General features: G+C 37.7%; 1 protein-coding gene across 4 annotated transcripts in view; it reads left to right on the forward strand.

Moving 5' to 3' along the window:
- Positions 1-16,861, forward strand: part of Fut8 (fucosyltransferase 8) — a 224,399-nt gene that overhangs the window by 66,928 nt on the left and 140,610 nt on the right. Inside the window, exon 1 of one of the 4 annotated variants that reach the window (XM_036206455.1) lies at positions 2,787-2,816. The exons of the other annotated variants lie outside the window; for them this stretch is intronic. The gene's annotated coding sequence lies outside the window, so the exon portion shown is untranslated. Of the gene's footprint in view, positions 1-2,786; positions 2,817-16,861 lie in introns of those variants that run through there. 4 annotated transcript variants of the gene reach the window in all.

Raw genomic sequence — 16,861 nt, forward strand, 5'->3', positions numbered from 1 at the left:
CTTGTTTGTGTGGATCCAGAAGCCAGTATTATGTAGAATAGAAAGCCCATTTCAACTCTGTTCAAGGAAACAGAGATCAGAATGCAATTGTCTGGGCTGTGGTGAACCTATGAGATAAGCATCAACAGATGGAATGCTCTCTGAGGTCCATTCCTGCCTTTTGAAGGAGCTGCAGAAAATTGACACCATTTTTCTCTTTTTGGGGCAAAGCTGAGATGAACTCCTAGAAGAAAAAGAGAGGTGTGACATGTCTTTAGCATGCTTCCAGGCATCTCAGGCTCTTAGGGACCTTTAGAGGGAATCTTTAACACATTAGTTTTCTGACTTGTGCAGGTTGCTTGCTCTACAAAAGAAGCTTCTAGATCAGCCTTATTCTCCTTCTGACCAGCTTCCACTACAGCTCTCCTGCAGCCTGGAGGGATGTCAGGACTGTAGTTGGCTCATGTGTGAAGGGTCTAAGGAGAGTGGTGTGGCAGAGGGAGGGAGGTATGGGCCTAGACACAGAGCAGGCCTCAGGAGGGTACCCTGGAACTTCTTGGGGGGAAGCCCTACTGGTGATGAAGCTAGGCTCCACAGTTGTCCTAACCCTTAGGAAAGCTTCAAACGCCTCATTCGCTTGCTGCCACACACTATGGGGACTCTCTAGCTATCCCTGCTGCAAGATCAGTTACTCCCATAGCTAGTGTATGTGATGGTGTGAGTATAAAACCTTTCCTGTATTATTGATACCTGTAATAGGTAGCTAAATAGGTATTTGCCATAGATTTTAATGATCCAGATAGTTTTAAATATACAGATTCTCAGTAATTTTCAATAAGATAATTAATTGTACTTCGAAATGTATTTTGATTCAGTTACATTGTAAAAGCCTTACTCTACCACTACTTTTTACTTCATATTCTGTAGTTTAAAATAATGAATATTATCTAAATTTGGGGCCAGCTAACATTTTGTAAGATGAATGGGGAATTTTGAGTTGGTAACTAAAATTTATCTTCACACTATTAATATATATATATATATATTTTAACTTAGGAGGCTATTAGGCCAGAATGATTTTGAGTTCTTTAGGTTGCTGTATAAGCAAATAGCCCATCCTGAACCAGGAAACCAGCAACTTTACCTGTCAGCAACCAACAGCTAACTAACTGATTGCTGTAAGATCCTGGGCCCAAAGCTTTGGCAGAGGAGCTCTCAGGATCGCTTGTGCTTCCCGTATACTAGATTCTTGAACTGTTCTTTCTCACAAACTGGTAATTTTGTCTTAAAGCCCCCTCCCCCCACTTTTTTTTTTTTTTTTTTTTTACAATAAAGAGAACATGAATTCTGTCAACTGAATTTAGTAGTGAAAATTCTCTTTAAGGCCTTTACTATCATTTTGGATATACCAAGTCTTTTAAAACACTACCTTTAGATTTTAATATGTTTTGGTTCAATGTGATAATGTATTTGTCCATATAGTTTCAGGTTCACAAAAGTTACTCAGTAGATTATAGTTCCCTTAATACATGTTTTTATTCTTTGAGATCATGGTCCACAAATTGGTGATCATACAAAGTCTCCCGAAGATCTTTTAAAACCTACAGATACCAATAAGATGTATTTATTCATGTGTAAATGCACAGAAAGATTTTTTTCTGTTTTTCCCATCGTATTGCCATTCTGAGATATAGTTACTGCCTTAACAGATTTTATTATTTTGAGACTTTGATTCATAGAAATAGTTCACCTTCAGAATGGAGCATGAATCCACACACATGTGTGTTTCCTCACATTTTCTTGATTATTGGGTATTGTATTCTTGGGCTTTTAATTGTCTCATTTGATGGAAAATAGTCCTTTGTATTTCTTTGGTGTATGTGTGTGTGTGTGTGTGTGTGTGTGTGTGTGTGTGTGTGTGTGTAATAAAAATTGGATGGAGCACCCAAAGGTATGTTTTTTATCATATAATTGTTTTTGTATCATTTGTTGAAATAGGTTTGTTGTTAAACGTCTTTGGATGCTGGGCGTGGTTGCTGGTTCTGGTAAATCATAGCACTTGGGAGACGGAGTTAGCAGTAAATCAAAACACTACAGAAGTGGAGGCAGGAGGATTACAAGTTTGAGGCTAGTCTGGGCACAAACTGAGACCCTTCCCACAAGTCTCTGGGTCTGTGCTGAGTTTCTGCTCCATTGGCATTTTGCATATCTTGGTGCTTCTACCATATTGGTCATTGTGCCTTTGTGAGTTTTGGAATCAGGTCATGTTAACCCATCCAGTTTGTCTTCTTTTTCATTATTTTTTTAGTTACTATGCTGATTATTGGTATTTTGTTCCAAATGTATCTTTTTTCCTTTGCTCTTTGTAAACAGATCAGACCCTAGCCTTTTAATACTATTCTTTTGCCATAGCATCCAATGTTTACCTTAGGCTAGACAGAATGCTGGAGAAACACAACTGGTAATTTTTTCCTCTTGTATCATGTGTGTTTGCTTGGCTGACTCCATCATCATACTTGCTTTTCCTAGTATTAGTCTTCCTGGCTTCCCCAGCAGTGTACAGCTTTTCTGCAGAGTGCTTACAAGTCCCAGGCTCCTGCAGTGCTCAGAGGCATGTGTACCACACCAACCAGAGACCTGATACTCTGCTAGTCCTTGTTGGTGGGACATCAACTCCATAAAGAATCGATTTCTGTCTGTTTCTAGGAAGTGACACAGCTCTAGAAGAGCTTTTCAGCCATTTAGTAGATGACAATTGTGTTTTCTTCATCAGATCTAGATCTCAGCCCTGCAGTAGTTAGTGGTTGGAAAGAAGCTCTTAACTGGCTCAGCCCTAAGTGAGTATTGGCTTCCCCTGCATTACAGCCCTGTTTATTTCTCATTAGTTAATTGACTGTTTCCTCAACCCTGTTATAGTTAATGACCTCTCATAATAAACTTCCCCTTTTCAAATTCCTGGGTGGCTTCTCTCTTTTAGTTGACTTTATATTTCCATATGAATTTTGAAACATTTTGTAAAATGCCTACTGAGATTTTAATTGGAATTACATTGTATTTAGACTGATTTGGAGAGAATTGACACATAGCAATATTGAGTCTTCTGACCCTTGGATAAGGTCAGAATAATTCAGATAATTAGTTTCTATCAGTACTGTTTTCTAGTTTTCCATATGCTGATTTTTCCCTTGTATGATAGTTAGTATTATATTCATATTATATTTGGTATCTTTTCTCTAGTTTATTTGGATTTGCAGTTTGTGTGGCTTTTTCTTGCCTTCAAGTTCACTAATTTTGTCTTTAATATCTTATCTGTGAATTCTGTGTAGTATATTTTGTTCATCTTGGACATTATAGTTTCCAACTCTATAGTTCAGATAATTTTTTTTATATCTTCCATGTTTCTGCTTGAGATTTTTAAATATGTAAAATATATTTAAAATAGCTTTTAAGATCCTAGTTCCTAGTTCTAATATCTGTTTTAGTAAATTGTTTTCTTCATTATGATTCATGGCCTTCAGCCTCTTTGTGTACCTGGTAATTCCCCAGACTGCTTTTTTCTACCAGACAAGCCTTAATCTTCTAGGTCAAGCTGATTTCTCTGCCTCAGTCTCCTGAGTGTTGGGACTATAGACATGTGTCACTCTGCCCAGCTCTGGTAATTGATTGGATGATAGATATTATAAATTTTACCTTTATATTTTGTATTAGGAATTTTTTTTTTGTTTCTGGTTTGTAGATGTCTGGAGACAGTTTACGACTTGTTTTTACATTTCATCTGGTACCTTAGAGCAGTGATTTCTAGGGCTAGTTACTCCTCACCCGCCTGAGTACTCCATGCAGTGGTTCTTGCTAGCTTGGCTGGTGGGATAGGGTATGTCCCTTACTCTGTATGATTGGCAGGCACTAATCTGTAACTCTTTCAGGTTGTTCTTTCTTAGCGTCCAGTAGTCTTACTCAGTCATTACTATGCTGAACATTTGAGGCATGGTTTCGCAAACCTCTGTTTTTTTGCTTTGTTGATTTGTTACTTTCTTTCCGGATAAATGCCAGGTCTTCTTGGACTTTTCAGTCTTCTGTTTCACCACCTTGGCTGAGTTCCCCAATTCATCTTGGTCAATTTTGAGACTGTAAAGTCTCTAGAGGTAGAAAGCTTGGGCAGTGCTATGATTTTGTTTGCACTGGCTGTTTTCTGTCCCTCTACAAGAGTGGTTCTCAACCTGTGGGTAGTGACCCTTTTGTGATGGAATGACCGACCCTTTTACAGGGGTTGCCTAAGACCATCCGAAAAATACAGATACTTGCATTTCGATTCACAGCAGTAGCCAGATTACAGTTACGAAGTAGCAGTGGAAGTATTTTTATGGTCGGGGGTCCCCACAACATGAAGAACTGAATTAAAGGGTCGCAGCATTAGGAAGGTTGAGAACCACGGCTCTAGAATCACTGTTCTTTGTTGCGTGGTGTCTAGTTCTTGAAATCTGTTGTTTCCTATAATTTGTCTGGCTTCTTTTGTTTGTTTCAAGTGAGAAGACACATCTGTTTCCTGTTTGTACATCTTGACTTCAGTCCTTTTATTTTAAAATCCCAGTAGTTTTGGTGCTTAAAATAATTCTGGTTTGAGAGTTACCATTTCTTTATACTGGTAATTCAAGTATCTATTGCACATAAATTTGTAATGGCAACTTTAAAAAAAAAAAAATCTCTTCTATGAAGCCATTATCCTGCTCAAATAGAGCCAAGGTTTAGTTTTTTATTTAATGATAAAGTTATTTCCAATACCATTTCTAGGTAGTTAAAAAAAGACATATTCTATACTAATGGAATATAACTATTGAACTACGATGTAAAGAATAATCAAATGGGAACTATCTAGGGAAGAAATCCTGATTAAACTTGTTAGTTGTTTGATTGTGAAGTTAGATTCATCATGACTACATGAGAGGTATCTATAGGATATTTAATTCTCATTTGTGAGTTTTTAGGGAGAGGTAGAGTCAGAAAAAAATACGTGAAGAATGTATTTATAGCATTGTTACTGAATTTTATATTTCAATATTTTTTCTTTTTCTTTCTTTTTTTGAAGCAGGGTCATACTCTGTAGCTCAGTCTGGCCTGGTACTTCTATGTTGCCTAAACAATCCTTCTAACTTAGTCTCCCAAGTGCTGGAAATTAAAGCATGAGCCATCAGGCTTTCTGAAAGATTGAAAAGAGCAAATAAGTAGACCTAGGAAAATTGATGCTCTAAATAATGTATAATGTTTTGTATAGGCCAGTTGTCTGACCTGCAGTAATGTAGTTTATAACTTTTATTGCGTATCAAGAATTAACCTGGGATAATTGAGTTTAAGTATTGTTTTTGCCAGTTGCTAATGGGGCAAATTTCTTAAATGAAGTTTCTGATTTTTTTTTTTTTTTGGGTAGAATGAGCATGAGACTGTGCTCATTAGAGGAAACAGTGAGGATGAGACAGAAATGGTGCAGTGTGGTTTAGGAAACGTTCATCTTTTCATTTTGTTTTTTTTTTTCAGTGACCAGTGGAAGCTTTACTTTTCTATTGAATATTTCCCTAGTGTTTATAAGCACACAGAAGTGGTGCTACAGTTACTTACAGTTACTTTGGACCTCATCAGAAAAACAAACATGAAGCACATCTCTGCTGCGTTGGCCTAGAACTTTCTGGAAGGAACTCAGTAGCATCATATAGCATAGGACTACATTAGAAAATCATGGCAGAAGGATCTGAGGGAGAAAGACGGTTGAATCTGTTATAGGGTTCCTCACAAGGTCGAGGTCATGAACTAGCCCCACAGAAAAGTTTCCCCCTTTTTTTTTGTTTCTTTAGTTGACCCCACCTCAGTCCCAGAGTCCTAACTCTCCAATAGAAGGGCCCATTTTCTTGGGCATGATTTTAAATTCCCTTTTAGCTCTTGATTTCAGAAGGTAGTGCCATTGTAAAACTTTAAGAACAAGGAATAAATTAGTTAAAAAATCAGACATTTAGGTTCTTTGTCTTTGTGCTCTGCTCTTTTTGGTCCGATTCTTCAGTAGAAGAAACAATGCTGTGTAATAATGCAAAGGTATTGAATAGACATGTGGCTGAAGGACCGATCTAGCTGAATGGGGTTTTGCAGCAGCAGTTTTTGTTGATTTGTTTTCTACTTAAGGGGGATTGACTTAAAAAATACTTCCTCATCTCTCTGTGGTAAGTGTAGTAGAAGTTGAGTGAAATCAGTGTTGATGCCTGATGTGATAGCTTGGTGTATGCATCTAGCCTTTCAAAGCCTCTTTCCAAGTGCTCAGCTGTGACTGAAAAGACCAGGCATTTCTTCTTTCTTTTTCTTTTGTCTGTTTCTGTTTCTGTCTCTGTCTCTGTCTCATTCTCATGAGGTAGCCCAAACTGGTCTTGAACTTGCCGTCTTCCTGCCCTGGGATTACACTCACAAGCTTGCGTTCTTTTATGTATTTTTAATGCTCTACTAATTTTCTGAAACTGCTGCTTAACAGTGTTCATTCCCTTTTACTCACTCTCCTTGCCCCCTCCTGCCTCTTCTTCCTCTATTCCTCCCTTTCTCTCTTATCTTGTTGTTTATTACAGGTTTATTACCTCACACTGTGGTCTGCAGTTGTGTGACTCTCCATACCTAGCTCCACGGTCCATCAGTCCATCTGCTTCTCCTCCCTTTCTCAATAAGGCCTTCCTATGTAGCCTTGACTAGCCTGGAACTGGCTATATAGATCAGGCTCAGAGTCACAGAGGTCCACCTGATTCTGCCCTCTGTGTGCTGGAATTAAAGGCCTATACCACCACTTCTGCTGTTGATTCTTTTGTAAATAATTCTTCCATCATATACATTTATTTATTAATTTGTTCATTCATCCATTTATTTAGCGTGTGTGTGTGTGTGTGTGTGTGTGTGTGTGTGTGTGTGTCCCTGTGTGCCCACGTGGATGCATACTCACCATGGCCCACTCATAGAGGACAAAGAGGACAGCTTGTAAGTCGTTGTTCTCTACATCCACTGTGTGGCTCCAGGTATCAGTGAGTGCCTTTACCCACTGAGCCATCTCCCTGGCCTGTTTTCTCCTTTGGAATGTCAGAGGATGTTAAACAACACACTTACTAATTACTGAATAAGTCACCAGAGCAAATCTTTTTGTAAATACTACTTTGTCCCTTAAACGTTATTCTCTTTATTTGTAATTTCTGTAATCGTGTAAGCTGATGTTCTCCATCCTATCTTTATTTTTTTGTGTGTGTGGGTACCCTTTTTAACTTTCATATTTTGTCTTGAAGAACTTGAAAGGCTTTCATTCATCTGTATTTCTTTTGTGGTGTTTTGAGACAAGGTCTCACCATGTAGCCTTGGGTGGCCCGGAACTAGCTATGCAGACCAGGCTGGATTCAAACTTATGGAGATCCACCTGCTTCTGCCTCCTGGGATCAACAGTGTGTGCCACTACACCTTGCCTTGTTGTATTTCTTCCTAAGAAAATATCTGCTTTTATTACTCGTGATTGAATAAAAATAGAAATATACAGTTGAAAAGTCTTAGGCCATTACAGATGCTTTTAAGAATAATAGAAATAGCAGAGAGTGGTGATGGGTGCATGCTTGTGATCTCTGAGACCTTGTTTAAAAACAAGTTGTTTTTTTTTTTTTCATTCCATGGATGTATGGTTTTTCTAAAAAATAATCTATCTTTTAAACAAAGAACTAGGAACTAATTGAATTATTGATTACATTTGAAATATAGTACAAAATATGTTTTAAAATTTATGTAATTTCTCTTTTGTTTTATAATGTTTCTTTTGTAAGCAATTAGAGTATATGAAAGAGTATGTTTGATATGTTTGAATAGGATTTTGTGTGTTTCTTGGTGTCATACATATATGTTATTTGGGTCATAGACTTGTAGTTGTATAAAACGTGCGGCGTAATGAAGAAACGTTAAAGACATTGAAACTCAAGGACGCTAACCAAGTTTCTTGCATATACATAACAATAGGAAAAAATAGCTTTTAACAATTTAAAAGTTCTATCTTATTCTTTAGTTCTTGAAGGCTGACATTAATTATCCTTACCACTTTAAAAAATACTTAAGTGGTTCCAAGAAAAGCTTCAGACAGCTGTAATAACAGCTGCAGATTTAGTCAAAATAGGTGTTTTAAGGCTCTTAACTGCTCTTTCGAATCTCTTTCCCTTACCCCAAATAGCCCAAATATATTTGTAAAAGTTTTGGTAATTTCGGGATTTCTGAAACCTGGTTTACCATATGTTTAACTGCATGCAGATGTGGTGATTGCCTGTGACTTTGCTAAGGCTCTTCTGCTCTGTGTGTCCTGATAGGTTTTTGTTAGCTGTGTCTGCATTGCTCTATAGATACGCATGTATTTTTGATCAGGACCCAATCACCTGCTAAAACTATTCACAGGAGTAATAGATTCATTGTAAATTTAGGCTAATGTTGATATTATTATGTTTTGAATGGAAGTAAAGGCAGAAACTCATATGTTTTTAAAAGTATTTCTTCAGGTTTTTACTTCAATAAGAAATTGCCTTTAATCCCACTTAAAAACAAATTTGGTAAATCTACATTTTTGTGTGAAATCTATTATCATGAACCAAAAGCTAAGTACCTATCCTTGTAGCCCACCTTCCTCTCTTTGCAGTTTTCTGATCTAGTGACCAGATGGCTTTCTAGACAGTTGTTAAGATCATCAGTTAAGTGACTAGTAAGGGTTATGGAGGACCATGGCTAAAGCAATGTTTGGTACCATCTCTGTTTGCAGATGCAAGTCATACTGACCATTGATCATGAGATATAGTAAATAACCCGGGTCCTTACTCCAGCTGTACAGAATTGTCTGCTCAGAATCTGGTTCAAAATTGTAGTAACTTAATACTGAATCATACATGGAGCAACTTGAAGTTTTTTGTTAAAGTTAACAGTTGTACACTTTTTGTTAGACCATATGTATTATGCCTATATGATGAAACACCGTGGTTAAAGTGATAAGGCACAAAGCTGTATAAGACGTGGTTCTTACTTTTAAGTGCAAGTGAATAAACAAAGTTCACACACATGCATTAGAACAATAATCCACCTATGAAAAGGTAAACATGTATTTATATTGTTAGACTCAGGAACTCTAGATCTTAAAGTAATTCTGAAGATGTAGATATGTATTGTTATTATACACGAAGTAACAGATGGGTAGTGAATTGCCTTAAGCTGTGTATTCAAATGGGATTTATAGGACTTTCTCAATGCAAACTCGAGAGTGACAGTGGGCAGCAAATTAACTTTCCTTTATCATCTTAGATATCAGTTGATGTTAAATGCTTAGTACAAGTACTTTTATAGACTAAAACTTCTGGACCATTTCTTACATTGCCTAATGCGAATAATGCACCTGGTTATTTTTCGAGTAGGTAAAATTTAACAGAAGCCATTTCTTAGCAATAAAATGCATTCATTAAGACAAAATAAGGGAATTGTATTTACAGAGTTGTAACTTTTAGAACATATATTATCTTATAGTTATGAGGAAGGTAGCAGGTAAAATCTGAGATAGAACATAATGATGATGATGAAGGTCCAAGTAATTAGGTAGATAAAAAATAACTGAGCAAACAGTTTGAGGAAGGAAAGTGAAACTTTATGACTTAAAAAAAATAAGATTAAAAAAATAAATAATTTAGCTCATTATCAAACATTTTTTGACCATCTTTTATCTTTTCCCTTCCCTTCCTGTTCACCCAGAGACTATTTTTGATGTGGTATGGTGAGGTACTGTGAAATTTTTTAAATCTATGCACCAGGGAAGTCTTGGACTAGTAGATTTCTTACTAATATGTACAAAAGTGAAAAATGGGAATTATATAGTTGAACTTCTGAGCCTCAGCTACTTAGTAAAATATAAAATTGTGTCTGTCTAATTATATGATTATTGGGACTCTCGAATCATTTTAAGAGCTGATGTTAACAGAACGCATTGGCACCGGAGATTACTTTCTAAGTATAACACCACTAGCACAGACACTGAGAGAAACAATCAATCAATGGGACCTGTTGAAACTGAGAAGTTTTTGTAGAGCAAAGGACACGGTCAACAAGACAAAGTGACAGCCTACAGAATGGGAAAAGGTCTTCACCAACCCCACATCTGACAGAGGGCTGATATCCAGAATATTTAAAGAACTCAAGAAACTAGACATCAAAATGCCCAACAGTCCAATTAAGAAATGGGCTATAGAACTAAACAGAGAATTCTCCACAGAGGAAGTTCAAATGGCTGAAAGACCTTTAAGGAATTGCTCAACATCCCTAATTATCTGGGAAACGCAAATCAAAACGACTCTGACATACCACCTTACACCTGTCAGAATGGCTAAGATCAAAAACACTGAAGACAGCTTATGCTGGAGAGGATGTGGAGCAAGGGGAACTCTCCTCCACTGCTGGTGGAAATGCAAGCTTGTACAGCCACTTTGGAAATCAATATGGCACTTCCTTAGAAAATTGGGAATCCATCTCCCTTAAGACCCAGCTGTAGCACTCTTGGGCATATACCCAAGGAATGCTCAATCATAGCACAAGGACATTTGCTCAGCTATGTTCATATCAGCATTGTTTGTAATAGCCAGAACCTGGAAACAACCTAGATGCCCTTCAACTGAAGAATGGATAAAGAAAATATGGCACATATACACAATGGAATACTACTCCACAGAGAAAAACAATGACATCATGAGATTTGCAGGCAAATGGATGGATCTAAAAAAAATCATCCTGAGTGAGTTAACCCAGACTCAGAAGGATGAACATGGTATGTACTCACTCATAGGAAGATACTAGATGTAAAACAAAGATGACTAGACTGCTACACAGCTCCAGGGAGGCTACCTAAAGAATGGGACACAGGGATCACCCAATGACAGAGAAATGGATGAGATCTACATGAACAACCTGGACGACAGTGGGAGTAATGAAGGGCAAGTTTCGAGAGAAGGAAAGCTTAGGGGAGCAGGAGATCCCAGCTGGATCAAGAACAGAAAGAACAAGGAATAACAGACCATGATAAATGATGACCACATGAGAACAGGAATAGGCAGAGTGCTCGAGAGGTCCCCAGAAATCCACAATGATACATCCTCTGTAGACTGCTGGCGATGGTAGAGAGAAAGCCTGATCTGACCTAGTCTGGTGATCAGATGGCCAAACACCCTAACGGTCATGCTGGAACTCTCATCCAATAACTGATGGAAATGGATGCAGAGATTCTAGGCCAGGCCCCAGGTGGAGCTCCAGGAGTCCAATTGTTGAGAAAGAGGAGGGACTGTAAGAGCGTGAATTGTTGAGACCAAGATTGGAAAAGCACAGGGACAAATAGCCAAACAAATGGAAGCACATGAATTGTGAACCAAAAGCTGTGCAGCCCCCGACTGGATCAGGCCCTCTGGATAAGTGAGACAATTGAATAGCTTGAACTGAGGCACCCAGGCAGTGGGACCCTGACCTGTCCTTAGTACATGAGCTGGCTGTTTGGAACCTTGGGCTTACATGGGGACACTTTGCTCAGCGTGGAGGGAGGGGACTGGATCTGCCTGTGCTGAATCCACCAGGTTGAGTTGAATCCCCAGGGGAATCTTGGCCCTGGAGGAGATGGGAATGGAGGGGAGGGGTTGGGGGAGGGTGGGGGTGGGAGCGGGAGGGGGGAGAACAGGGGAACTCATGGCTGATATGTGAAATTAAAACACAAATATAATAAATAAAAAAGGAGAAAAAAACAGGTAAATAATTTTTTTCTTGTTAAGACAATAGATTCAGTCTAGTACAACAAACTTTTGAGAATATATTTGATGTAGTATAGGTTTTAGAATCCAGGAAGATAATGTCCTTGCTTTTAAGAGAAAGAAGAAATAAGACATAATGTGTTTGTCTGCGTCATATGGTACAATATGAAAAGTGATGAGTTTAACTTTCCTATATTTTAGTTTACGTTAAAGAGCTACCACTTGAAACCTTGAATCTACTCTAAGACCCTAAGATTTGATTTGTCACAAGTGACAAAGTAGTTGTACTTTTTGATAAAGATGCTTTCTATACTTTGGGCTACTGAGTAATTTGTTCATATTTTTACTTGTGGTTGCCATGTGATCAAAGTGTGAAGGCATGTTTTCCAGTAGTTAATAGATGGAAGCTGGTTAAAATTAATTGCACATGAAGCAATTACTAGCCATGCTAGATGTCATAAAGAGGGAGCAATTTTTAGACTTTGTGAATATTGATAATGGGACAGGTTTCAGAATTTAACATCTGAGTTGGATACCTTGGACAGGGGACAGAAGATTAGAAATGACTTCAGAAACACCTACCTCCTCTGAAGGCAGTTTTGTACAGGGTTCCAGACTTGGAACCTTTGAATTATGTGATGCGAACCATTTTTGTATGGTCTTTTGAGGTTGGAGTTCTTTGTTGTAGTGACTTCAGATGACCTCCTTTGCTACCTTTTTATTCTGTATTCTTTATGTTATTGGATGTGCTGCAGGCTTGACCAAGGGGATGGACAGCCAGGAATAGAAAGGGGGAATGGTAGATACAGAAAGGGGTGATGATGATAATGGCAGTCTCGGGTACTGTCCTAATGCTTATAAGATGCACAACAACACAGAGTTTATATTTTAATAGTGATCATTATTTAAATGAAATACTAATTTGCTATTCAATGATCTGTACAAATCAGGAAACTACTTCAACAATTTGCACAGTGAGAGGCTAGGTTCATGCTTGGCTATTTGATTCTATAGACAAAACATTTAACATTGTCACAGTATTGCCTTTGAAGGTAACCTAAAATCCCCTTTGGGAAAATTTCTCTCTTTCCCATTCTGTAAATATGACAGCTGTTAGAAAGAAGATTAATATTTCAAGGTCAATAATTTGGGAGGAGGTGGAGGACAGAAAATATTAAAGAGCTTATTCAGCATTTGAAGGCTAGGTGAAGATAGAAAGGAAGGAACCTGGAAACAAGTAAGCAATTGTACTTTACTTTGCATTTCAGGAGAAATGGACTTTGAGCCTGACTGTTGTAATCACTAAATTTCATGATGCTATATGACCATGAAAGCTTGATATGGGAATAGTGACCATTAATTTGTAGGTTGGCGTCGTCCAATAGAAATTTAGTATAAACCATATATTTTAATTTTATTATGACTGTATTAAAAGAAAAGAAAACTAGTAACTAATCAATATACTATCAGTGATATATTTTATACTTTCAAATCCATACTAAATCTTTGAAATCTGTCTGTATTTTATATGTACAACATAATTCAATTCAGACTAGCCACAATCATGTTTAATGGCCATATTTGGCTACTTTTCTGGAGAGTTCAGTATATATACTGTCAAAAGGGGAAAGTTTGATTGCAATTGTTACGTTCATAAAAAAGTTTCCAATTTTAATTCTAGATAGATGGTGTGTTTTTCTGTGTACAGTGGAGGGACATTTATGCTGAAGTCATTGCGGTCCAGTTGTGTCTGCTGCTCAGGAAAGGGACGTGCTCTGTACTCAGTAAGAAGGAAATGGGCAAGATTACCAACTGGTTAGGCTGCCTGCCATTTGAGGGTCTGTAGGTGTTAACTTAGATAGAAGGCTCTCTAAGGATGCCAGAAATTGGTTGCTATTGGAGAAATGTTTGGTGTCTCCTCATTCCTCCTAATGCTAGGGATGGAACCCATCACTACTCTTTTAACTATACCTGTGACTTTGGGCAAGTTCTTGTTTTTCAGGTGAGGAAATAGAAATAAGAAATAAAAACTCCTTCTTAGGGCTATATAGATTAGAGATAATGGCATCTGCTTTTATTCTTCTATGCATGTTATAATTGGACAGCCCTCTCCTTCTCCTGCTTCCCTTTCTCCCTCTTTCTCTCTCTTTAGGACAGGGTCTCCTGTAGCCCAGGGAGGCTGAATTCCTGGTATAGTTGAGGAGCCTCTTGAACTCTTGATTCCCTTGTTTCTGTCTCTCAAGTTCTGGGATTGCAGGTATGTACCACCATGCCCAGTATGTATGCAGTAGTGTATGTAGACGTTCATAGCATTATACATAATGTATGTATGTATAATAACTGCTTGCTATGAGTTTTTCTATTTTAGCTTCAAGTATGTGGCTTAATCAGAATTTGAGTCTAACAAGAGAGATGGACATGAGCATTCAGGTCAGACCTATAGGACTAATTTGGAAGTGGGAAGTTTTTTAAGGTACAGTTGTTTTTTTTTTTTTTTTTAAGTGTATTTAAGAATAATTTGCATGGTGATCACCCTGAAATCTTGTTAAGTGGTAGTTTGGTGTTTGTCTTCAGGAGCTCAGATTAGTTTCTGTGGCCATACAGCCTAGTACCAGCTTGTTTTACTCAGTGGTCAGTTGCTGTGAAAGCACACTATGACCATGGCAACTCATTCTTATGAAAGAAAACACTTAATTGGAACTGGCTTACAGTTTCAGAGGTTTAGTCCATTATCATCGTGGCAGGAGCATGGCAGCACTGTCACAGGCAGGCATGGTGCTGGAGAGGTCCTAAGAGTTCTATATCCAGATCTGCAGGCAGAGGACAAGAGAGCCATTGGGTCTGTCTTGGGCTTCTGGAAACCTCAAAGCCCATCTCCAGTGACACACTTCCTCCAACAAGGCCGTACTTCTTAATCCTTTCAAATAGTGCCACTCCCTGGTGACCAAGCATTCAAATCTATGGGCTTATAGGGCTATTCTCAAACTATCATACAGATGTACGCAACCCATGGCCTACAAGCTATATGCAGCAAAAAATGGCTCTGAATGCAGCTCAGTGCTGTTCTGGAACATGAACTTTATAGATGAAAACACTGTGTCATAATGTCAAAAGGCTGGACATGCCTGCTAGGCTCTACAGTATTACAAGTTCAGCAATTCAATTCACTGTGGAATTTGAGAATTTTCTTTATAGTCTTGTGGTTAAAAATGATTCTAGGCTGTGAATGTAGCTCAGTCTTACTGTGCTTGATGACCACATGCAATACCCTGGGTTCAATCCCCAGCATTGTAAACAAGCAAGTGAATGAAAAATATTCTAGCGATGTTTAAGTAGTTACTTTTCTTTAATGTGTTAAGTTTTATATTTTGTTCATGATGGAGGTGGAACATTTTTTTCCATTTTAACGTTTATACATCATGGGGTCAAAAGTGATGGCTCTGCATTCAAGAGCATGCATTGTTCCTTAGAGGATCCAAGTTCAGTTCTTAACACCAATAGCAGGTGGTTCATAATGATCTGACATCCATGGCAACCTTGGCCACTATGGACACCTACATTCATGTGCACATACACACATACACGTAAGTAAAAATAATAAAAACAAATGTTAAACTTTTATATATCGTGGGATAAATGTGATTTTCCCATGTTAAGGATAGGATTATGACATTTAGTCATTCAGTTAGTATTTAACACATATCACTTAGTAAATATCAGTATTTACTAAGTGAGTAGCAAATATTGCTTAGAGTATATTGTTATGTTTTAAAAATGTAAGTCAGTTATTCAAGAACTCCAGTTTGGGAAAGGAAGGCAGATTGAAAAGATACTAATAGTGAAACTGGTCAGAAGGTATTCTCTGTGCTAACTAGTGGGACTAAATGAATGCTAATTCAAGTAGCTAATATGAATAAGAATAGATGGAAATTTTCGAGTGTTTTGGCCTGGGTCATTTTGTTAGTCACATTTGGAAATGACAGTCAGGTCAGGAATGTGTGTTTTGACTATTGCTTTGTCCCCTAGGAGCACTCTTTCTTTGAGTTTTATCTTTGTTGTTTTCCAGAGCAGTCTTATGTGCTTTTTAGGAAATCAAGTTGCATCCCTTTGGCACTTCACATAGACCTTACATATTTTAGGTTTTTCAAATAAATTCTTACTCAAATTGCTTCAAATCATAGCTTTAAATTTCCATGTTTGGAAGAATACATTTCATTCTTAGCATTGGTATCTTTAGCCCCCAAATCTTTTTGGCTCTAACATCTTTAATTAATCCTATGGGTTAAGCAACTCTCTTTTTAACACCTATAGTTCTGTTCATTCTCAAACTAGGTCACCAGAGCTTTGTCATTGTTAATGAAAAAGTCATTGTTCACCTCTCTTCTTTCTGGGAGCATGCTCAGACTGAATGAAGCTAAACTATGTAATACTCAGCTTTACATACAAGATACAATTTGCATGTTTTAAATTCAACCTATTTGCTAGTACAATGATGTTATTTATACCTCAGAACTCCAACTGTTCTGCCATGCTATTTAGAACTCACATGTCTTATTAAGACTTTCAGTAGACTTTTTACCTCTAACCTCCACTTTACCCAACCTTTAAAAAGCCGGTGCCATCTTACATGAGTCTCTTAGCCTCTCAGTCTCTCTCTCTCCCCCCATGTGTGTTTCACACAGGCCTGTCACCTCCATCCTCTTTAATAAAACTCTTCTGTGGTCTTGTCGTGTTCGAGACATGTTCCTAGCGCCACTTAAATACTAACACTCGGTATTTTCAGAAGGACCATTGGGTCTTATCAGAACTGGAGTTTTGCAAATTACAAATGAAAAGAAAAGGGACATATTTAGAAACTGGGAGCAGTGCAAGTACAGAGAAGGCCATTCACACTCATTTATGTCACCCCTCTTTCATTGAGGAAAATCCTAGCTTCATGTACTTTACTTTTCACAGAGGTTGCTAACAATGGTGATAATGGTTGTGATGGCAGAAGTGATTGATTGTAGGAATGGATTTAAGATAGACTCTTTTTTAAAAATTATTTAATTATGGAGATAATCTTAAAGATAGACATTTCAAAG

The sequence above is a fragment of the Onychomys torridus genome, chromosome 14, assembly GCF_903995425.1.
Source record: "Onychomys torridus chromosome 14, mOncTor1.1, whole genome shotgun sequence".
NCBI lineage: Eukaryota > Metazoa > Chordata > Mammalia > Rodentia > Cricetidae > Onychomys > Onychomys torridus.